At 45.1% G+C, this 9,688-nt stretch overlaps 1 long non-coding RNA gene across 1 annotated transcript; it reads left to right on the forward strand.

Moving 5' to 3' along the window:
* The first annotated feature begins 1,961 nt into the window (after positions 1–1,961).
* On the forward strand, positions 1,962–8,280 carry LOC147227095 (uncharacterized). The gene is made up of 3 exons (XR_015107090.1): positions 1,962–2,028; positions 2,303–2,526; positions 8,078–8,280. It is a non-coding gene; the product is annotated as an uncharacterized LOC147227095 (long non-coding RNA).
* Positions 8,281–9,688: the final 1,408 nt, after the last annotated feature.

Below are 9,688 nucleotides of genomic sequence, written 5' to 3' on the forward strand. Positions count from 1 at the left end.
AGGAACGCGACACGAGGTTCATGTACTGCGCAAACTACCCGGACGAGGTGGCCGAGGGATGCCGGAAGCATCCAATTCACGGCAATTCAGAAGATGCGGCATCTGGCGATCGGCGCTTGGCCCCGTTAATTTTGATTTTCTTGCTCTCGTAATTGTATTGTGACGTTATCGTACGCAGAAAACGACAAGGATAAAAGTAGATAACAGAATGAGGATATGAACGGGTGAGGTAGTGGTAGCACAGATGCACCTCCAGACGGTCAAAGTCGCATCCAGACTGCTGTCGCACAGGCACAGAGTAGCGTCTGAAGCGTCCGGTTCCGCTTGTCGAGCCCGCTGACCTCGCCATCCCTGACGTGCAACCATTCGCCCTCTCGTTCGTGACGTCATGAAGACGTTCACCCTCACGCTCACCCCGTCTGTGGTTCTCAGCGATTCTCGTCAAAATCTTCTCCCCTGAAAACATTCACCCTTTCATTCACACATGGAGTTATTCACTCGCTCGTTCACAAAATGAATGATTTTAAAAACCCCCGCACAGACATGCACTCTGCGGAAGTATGAGCGGAGCTTAAACCCAATTAACCGCGAGAGAAAAACTCTGCTGTTCAATTAACAGAATAATCAGCCCCCTTGCTTTAATTAATTAAAAACCCTCCCGGGTGGCGGGAGGGGGTGGAGGAGGGGGGCAATAAACAGACTGCGGTGGCAATAAACAGACCGAGCAGCGCAAACAGACGCCATCCGTGCCAAATCTAATGGGCTCTGAATGAGGTCTCTCCCGGGGGGGGTTTGTGACCCCCTTCTCCTGGAGAGCAGCAGGTGCGGCCCCAGGTGTGGCGGGGTGAAGGGGGCCGGGGGGGGGCTCTCGGACCCCCGACGACCCCCAACCCTGCATGGTTTTGTTGCCACGCTTTAATGGATTACAGCGAAAAAACAAACAAACTGCAAAACAGAGCCTACGGTGGCCTGCGGGAGACGTCGGTTTGACCGCCGTTTCATTTCCCGCTTGGTATTTTTGTTTGTTTGACAAAGAATGTTCATGGGTTTTTTTTTTTCTCGCACCAAAACAATATTGTGGGTTCCCGGAAAAAAAAAAAAAAGATCAGTGGGCGACAGCGAGCGCCGTCTCTCCTCCTCCTTCTCCTGCTTCCCGATCATAATTGGCGAAAAGCGTCGCCTCTTGTTCTCGCAGCTAATTTTGATCGTTTTTCTCTTCAGTCGCGCACTTCTGCCGAGGACGGGAAGATTGTTTCGTGCAAGTAAATCGTTTTGGTCTGTTCCCAGCTCTAAGGATGAATAACTGTTGATTTATTTCGGTTTCTGGAAAATAGAACTTTTGAATCTCGGCGCAGAGAGAGATATAAGACACGCGACTTTTTTTTTGTGTATATCCGGGTCGACCTTGTGACCTCATGTTGACCGTCTGTCATGAGTTTTATTTGGAAAGGTCAGTCGAGTTGGGTTGTATTTATCGACATGTTGCAGTGATGGATCTCCCTCTACGGCCCTGAGCATATTTGTGTGTGTGTGTGTGTGTGTGTGTGTGTGTGTGTGTGTTGGCCTGCAAGGTGAACACACACGGCTCACCGGGTGAACATTCATCCATATTTAAACTGTGGGTTTAAACATCCACGCCTCCGTAAACCTCCAGCCGTCCATATATGTACCTGTAAATAAGTTTAGAAAGATATTTGGTGACTTTAAGAGTTTCCATGGCAACTGAAATCACCATAAAAAAAAGAAAAACACTAAACCCTCACACAAAATCCCACAGGCATGAATAAGAAGTGGATTTGGACTCCTCCTCCCACAGCTTTGCATAAATCACAACGGTGTGATGATGTACATCAGAATGTGCCTTTCAGTGATTTGTTTTTTTTCTTTTAATTGCAATGTTTGAAGTTACCATGGCAACCTATAATCTTGGAATCCCCATAGGAACAGATGCGGGGGGGGGGGGGGATTTGAGAAATGATCAGATGGCTGGAAGAGGCTGATTCCACAGCTGCCTGCACCAAATCGCAGGTAGATTATCATTACTATTATCATTCTTATTATTTTCTGCTCGGCTTATTATGCAGCGTGGTTACTTCAGATTATCCCTCGTTCACTTTTTCTGGACGTGAGAGGATGGAGACGGGATATGAATATATAAACGCCCGTTTTTAATCTCAAGCCAGAAAAAAACAAACAAACAAACAAACCTGTAATGTAATTTAATGTCATGTAGTGAATATTCAATTCCCGCCAGCAGTATTCCTGTGCCGACCCCTCCCTCCCTACATCCCCTTTTTTGCAGATTGCCGCTCCTTCCACGGCGGATGGAGGCTCGCAGACCACCGGGAAAGTGATCCGTGAGCACCTCTCCACGGGTTCCCCTGTGGGTGGCGGTGAGGGGGGGGGGGACGCACGCGGCGCCATCTTCCCTCTCCTCGCCCGGTGGCGTACACTGGATATGAGCAGAGGAGGGCATCGCGGCGTGGGTGTGCGATCATGACGCAGGTTTCCAGGCTGCGCGGAATGGTAATGCTATTATAATGATTTTGATGGAATGTCTTCATAAATGTCCGCTCCCTTGGGGGTGAAGAAAGGGAGACGGCGGGGCCGCAGTGTGGATGGGGCTTTTTTTCCCGCCATGAATAAATGCATGCCCCCCCCCCCCCCCCCCCCCACGGTGCGCCGGCGCAGGCCTCTGTTTGCTCATCTTGCATGCAGCTGGTTTTGCGCAGACTGTCCCAGGAGATAAAAAAATTTGTAAACATGAATAATAATTAGGCGCAGGTTGACAGGCAGGTACGCGTCTCGCCAGATCCACGGGGCGAGCCGGCCCGATAGGCAGCCGTCGTGCCGGCCTTCTATTAGCATTTTGTTTGCACTGACACAAAGGTGACATTTGATCTGCTGCGAGGGGTGGTGGGGATACCCATAATTTGTAATTGCCTAAAATGAGACGAGACCTTTCCGCCGGTAAATAAATCCAGACGTCATGGATTGCCGACATGCCGAGTCGTAATGCGGCTACAAGTTCCTGAATGTATTTAAAAGTATTTATTTCAAATAATCGATACGGAAGTTTGCGGAAAGTAAATATTTGTCTTGTCCATTATTTATACTGCTTGCCCTGCATGGAGGGTCGCGGCGGGGCTGGAGGCAGTCAGTGATTGGTTGAGAGGCATGGAGAACCAACACAGCCATGGGGGGAACATGGGAACCCACGTTCTCCGTGCTGCCATAATCTGATAACAACCCAATGAAGTTGGAATATAATAACTTTCTCTCTTCTTTTCCATTCGACTTTTCCCTTCAGGGGTCGCCAAAGTGAATCAACCGTATTCCCTGTATCCTCCTCTCTTATACCAGCTAACTTCCTCTTTCACCACATCCATAAATCTTCTCTTTGGTCTTCCTCTGGACATCCTGCCTGGCAGGTCCAACCTTACCATCCTTCTGCACATGATTGAACCATCTTAGTCTGACCAAATCTCCAAAACATGCAACATGTGCTGTCCCTCTGATGGACTCAATCCTGATCCTATCCATCATTGTCACTCCCAAAGAACCTCATCATCTTCATCTCTGCGACCTCCAGCTCTGCATCTTGTCTCTTCTTGCCTCTGCCTCCAAGCCAAACAGCATTGCTGGTCTCTCCACTGTCTTGTACACCTTTTCTTTCATTCTGGCTGATAATCTTTAATCACACATCACCCCTGAACCAACCTGCTTGAATCTGTTTCTTCACCTCTTTTCCGCACTCTCCATTGACTGTTGACCCGAAGTGCTTAAAATCCTCCACCTTCTTTATCTCCGCCTCATGAAGCCTCACCGTTCAACTTTGGCTCCTCTCATTCACTCACATACGCTCTGTCTTGCTGCAGCCAACCTTCATTCAACCTTCAACCTTCAACCTCCACCTCTTGAGATTTGCACCCACTTGCTCCCTGCTCTCACTAGAGATAACAATGTCATCTGCAAACATCATGATCCATGGAGATTCCTGTCTTACCTCATCTGTCAGCCTGTCCATCACCACTGCAAACAAGAAGGAGCTCAGAGCTGATCCCTGATGGAGTCCCACCTCCACCTTGAACTTCTTCAGATCACAACTCCACCCTGTCTCACAGCGTGCATACATGTCCTGCACCAGTCTAACATACTTCTCTGCCACTCAATACCAGAGTTCTTCTCTCGGCACTCTGTCATATGCTTTTGAGACAGTGGGGAAGCCCACTGTCTCACAGAGTACATACATGTTCTGCACTAGACTTCCTCATACAATACCATCATTAAAAGCAAGAATACCTAATATCACAAAAAATATATATGCTAGCTTTCAGGGTGGCACATTAGTTAGGTTTTCTGCCTCAGAACAAGAAGGTACCTGGTTCGATTCCGACACGGGACCCTTCTGTGTGGAATCTCCATGTTCTCATTTCAGTCCACAGTCCAAAAACATGCAGGAGGTTCATTGGAACCCCTGAATTGAGGGAGTGAATGGTTGCATGTGTCTATATGTGGTCCTGCGATTGGTCCAGGATGAACCCCTCCTCTCACCCAATGACTGCCGGGATAGGCTCCAGCTCCCCCGAGACCCCGACTGCAGGATTAGGGATTTAGATAATAAATGAATGTAGACGGTAGCTTTGGAGTAACAGCATATTCCCAATAAAACTTCAAGCTATCTCGTGAAACAAACAAAAATCAAGTAATATTCAGGCTGCTCAGGTGAAAATCAAATAAAACCTGTGGGTGTCCTCCCTCCATCCTGATCATCGCTCCGTTTTATTTCTCTCTTGAGCTTGCTTTATGAATTTCCGACTTGAAACGCACACGCCGGCGAGCTCCGCCACCGGCGGCACAGGCTTGTTACGATCACGGCAAGATGCTAACGGTTGATTAGATACCAAACTCTCATCATTACCGTGACGAGAGGGGAGGTTTGATCTTCGAGTGACTTTGAGGAAGGAATAGAAACTGAGCATCTTGCTATTCAGGAGCCGTAGCTTCTCAAACAGCACCCTGACGGCAAACAAATCTTTGACAAGTCCCTCTCATGGCCCGGCCCCCCTTTTATAGATGGTCTTAAGACTTTAATCCGGATCCAGTGACAGACTCATCCTCAGTCAATAGGGTAAAGAGAAGCTCATGGCAGGGATGTGTGCACTTGTCCAAAGGCCGGTTCAGGCGTACATGCTCCGCATCTTAAACCGGAGCTCAGCCTCTGATGAGGATGGATTGATATATGTCCTGGGAATATCGCCCCAAGTTTTTCCATCTTAATTCGCGTTGAATCCCAAATGAGTCGGCGAGAGAAAACCCGAGACGCCGCTTTTCAGAGCTGTCTTGTTTTTTGGAGAATTTCCACGAGAGCCAGAATTATCGGACCAGTCGCTCGCCGCCCGTATCGGCAGGTTAAAAGCTGAGCCGAGAAGCTTTTGGTTAGCTGACGTGTTTTGCCGCTGATCGACAGCAAACTTCAGCCGTCGGGTTGTGTTACGCTCGCGTTGCGCGTGTGTGTCGACCGATTATATCATGTGTGCGAGGGTTTAAAATGTGAGCGGGAAGCGGGGGCACATTGATGGATGCTCGCATCCCGTCAGAAAAGTGAGGGTATTTTTGAGGAATCCCTCATCCCCTCTCATTGCTCTGCAATAACCCTTCGCGTAATAATCCCTGCGATTTGATTTTTTTTTTCCACCCAGATATTCTCCCTCCCTCTAATGTGTGTTGTGTCTCCATCCGCCCGCTAGAGATCCGTGTACGGACGACTTTAAGCCGCACCAGGAAAAGCAGATCCGCTCGGCGTGAGTGCCGCGCTCGCCGTTTCCCAATCTGTCTTTGTTAGGCCTGCGACGCGGCCCATCGCACCCGCCCTGGACTGACTGATCACCGTCTCAACCATTTATTTATAACCGTTTGCGGGACGCGCTTTGTAATTGTCGCCCCCTTTCCGAAGCCGAGGCACCGTCTGAAACATTTCTGCGTGATAAGGGATGCTGTTGCCGTCTGTGCTGGTGCTGACTTTTTTAATTTTGTTTGCCGAGCGAGGCAGGTGGGGTTCTGCAGCCGACACAGAAAGCGCTATTTTGACCGCCTGAAGGACGAAATGATGTTTGCGGATTTCCATGTCGCTTCAAATTAAGAAGATGACGCAGAATAAATAACAAAGTAAAAACATGTATATTTGCATGTGTATACAGGGCTCCTCGGTTTACGTTTGAATTCCGTTCCAATGTCGTGACGTGACACGATTTTCAAATAGTCGAAGGGCAAAAAGTTTCCAAAAAAACAATAGAAATAAAGGGTGGCTAATGTGGCGCAATTCAATATGGAGTACGACAGGGGAATGTAAACAAAACTATCTTTCCTTGTATAGATCTGCGTGTAACTGTCCGCTCCACCCGCCAGCTTGTTCCCAAGCAAAATTAGCTTTAACATTGCAAATGTGTCGCGCTGAAATTGTGGAACAAGACTTTCTTAATAAATCTGTGTCAGTGACGTGCTGTCAGTAGAGGCAGGGGAGGCAGGGCCTCACCTGTCATCATGGAAAGACAACAATGCAAAATGAAAAAATAAATTAAATGGATATATTTATTCAGTGATCTGTACTATAAAGTTATTTTCCATGTAGCTTCACCATTTTTAATAATTTTTTTCCAAAATCGCTAAAAAAACTCACATTTGCTGTTCAAATATGAAGAAGAGACGTGCGGTGACGAGGCAACCAGCTGAGCCCACTATGGATTGTGCAATGTTTCCGCTTGCTGTGCTGCCATATATGAACAAATTTTCCATAGTTTAGCCGATATGTCTACTGCTTTCCGTCAACAACTGTAACGTGATTCTTGTTTTTATGGTAATCATAAAACAACTGCGAAGAGACAATAGGCGAGGCACGCAGTGACGGTGCCTCATGGTAGGGGGTGCCGCTGATCCCAGGGATCCTTCTTACTACTCGGCTGCAGAATAATACAATTAGCAATAGCAAGCTACAGTTAACAGTTAGCAAGTCAAGTGCAGCTATCCAACTATTTTTTTGCCGATCTCATCGGGCTGTACAAACGGTGAGGGATGAATGTAAATCTCCTGGGCAGCTTCTCAACTTTTTGGCCCAGAAGGTTCTCATTCAATCTGTTCCTGAGGCGACGAAGTTGCTCCAGCCGGTGGTCACCGTTCCTGCTATGACAGCATTGGCGTAGCGGTCATTCTCGGCACCGAAAAGACTCAAAACATACAGTCGGAACAGGACCGAACAAGGACGACTGTCTTCTCTGGCAGAGATTTCCATTGAGACAGGGAGACTTTTAAAACTGAAGAAAGAAACGGAACACTTCTACAAGCAAGTTATCGATGCTTCAGAAGGAGTGGCACATGGACTTCATTTATAAGTAAAGATAAGAGACAATAAGGTTTTTTTAACATGTGCTTTTTTCAATGCTACAGTTTGTATATGTAAAGAATGCTGATATGATATTTTAAATAAAAAATGTCAACCTCTGCCAATAAAATGGTGAGGGTTCATATGTTTGAAAGCTGACTGCGATGACGTCAGTGCCTCACCAGCCATGAACCTCACCGCACGTCACTGGCCTGTATACATACAAGACTGTCTCAGAAAATTAGAATATTGTGATAAAGTTCGTTATCTTCTGTAATGCAATTACCAAAACAAAAATGTCATACATTTGTCATACAAATCAACTGAAATATTGCAAGGCTTTTAATATTCTAATATTGCTGATTTATGGCTTACATCTTAAGAAATCTCAAAAATCCAATCTCAAAATATTAGACTATCATGAAAAAGTAATGTTTGTTTTTAATTGCATTAAAGAAGATAAAGAACTTTAACACAATAATCTAATTTTCCTAGACAGTCCTGTATCTATGGATATAAAGATATATATATACATCCTTATGCTTGCTGCTCATGGCTTCCCTCAAATTTAACATGGTTCTCATTCGTCACATCGACGCATGTTAAATTGTTATAAACCAGTTACGACAATTACATTTTTCTGTTCTCTGGATAAAGTACCACATTTCACCTTTTTAAAATAATAAATGTGTCCGGCAGGGTGCCGGAGCCTGAGCGAGCCTCCGTGGGAAGAAGACGTTCCACCTGGTGAACCGTGAAGCAGGTCACGGCGCCCGGACAGCGAGCTGGAGACGAGAACAGTGTTCTTGTAGCCTGATCCTCACCTGTAGCAGTAATACAGAGAAAAACTCAGGCGGACTAAATTCAAGACACTATTGCACCTCAACCTGCATACAGCAAGTGCGATAAGTGGACTGATGCTTTAGTCTTCTTCTTCTTCTTCTTCTTCTTCTTCTTCTTCTTCTTCTTCTTCTTTATATTATTATTATTTTTTTATTGTTATTATTATTATTATTATTATTAGTGGTATTATTATTATTAGTGTTATTGTTATTAGCTGCCATAGTATTGGTAGTACTACTGGTATTATTGAAATTATTATCATTATCATTGTCATTACTATTATTATCATCATCATCATTGTTATTATTATTATTATTATTATTATTATTATTGTTATTAGCAGTAGTAGTTATTATCATTACCATTATCATTATTAGTATCACATGATTATCATCACCATCATCATCATCATCATCATCATTACTGTTTTCATTATAATTTTATTATTTTTCTCAATATACTATCTTGTTGAGGGGCATTTTGATGATGCGTTCAAAGCACTGTCCTTGAGTGTGCGTATGTCTATGTGTGTGTGTGTGTGTGTGTGTGTGTGTGTGTGTGTTTGGGGGGTGGGACAATCATTTCAAACTATCCTTGTACATTTCAAGGTCAATTCTTGCAAAGTCTGAACCTTTTTCTCTTTGAGTTTGACTAAAATTACTTTCTAAATAGAAAAAATTGTCTATAATTTCTTCTATAATTCATTTTTCTATAATTTCTTGTTCATGTAATCTCCAGTGATCGAACATACATTCATGCATATTTCTATCTGATCGTTTGTTTACAGAGCAAATGCAGGCATCTAAACCCTGCTGACCTTGTAAAGCCTTCAAGAAAAGACGACAATCTAAGGTCTTAAATTTAAGTTTTCTGCAGCATCAGACTGTTTACATGACAATGACAACGTATAACACATTAGTTACTGTGTCATAGACATAAAATGAGCTTACAATTTCCAAAATACGGCTTTTGTTTTTGGTTTGCACAAATTGTGTTGGATTCGAAAAACCCATCAAGTCCCTGATCCAGACCGGACGCAGCCGCCCCTCATTGTTTAAACATAAAGCACCTTCGCATTGAGCGGCTGTTCACTTTATCAGGATGTCAATAGCAATTATTGCTTATCTTGTCTTGATTATCCTCTGAGGTGTAAAATCAATTAGGCATAATCCAATCAGCTTTCAGCGGGTCAAAAGGTCAGACTCTGCGATGATTCACCGCCTGGACGCTTTGGAATTGACGTCCTTTGGTTTCCTTCTCACAGATTTTAAAAATCACAAACGCCTGGAAAGTAATTTGGTGTGTGTGATGGTGGAGGAGATCAGGCAACTCCGACGGCCGATGTTGGAAACGGATTTCGGCGGCGGCTTCGCGGCAACGCTAATGTTTGTTATCGACCAGCCGGCAGGCGTCAGAGCGAAGCGCTCACGGGTTAAAGGTGGCTTAATGTGACGTAGCTTTGTTTGG

This window comes from Fistularia commersonii, chromosome 14 (genome assembly GCF_037954325.1).
Source record: "Fistularia commersonii isolate RoL2024-O1a breed Wild chromosome 14, RoL_Fcom_v1.0, whole genome shotgun sequence".
Lineage (NCBI taxonomy): Eukaryota > Metazoa > Chordata > Actinopteri > Syngnathiformes > Fistulariidae > Fistularia > Fistularia commersonii.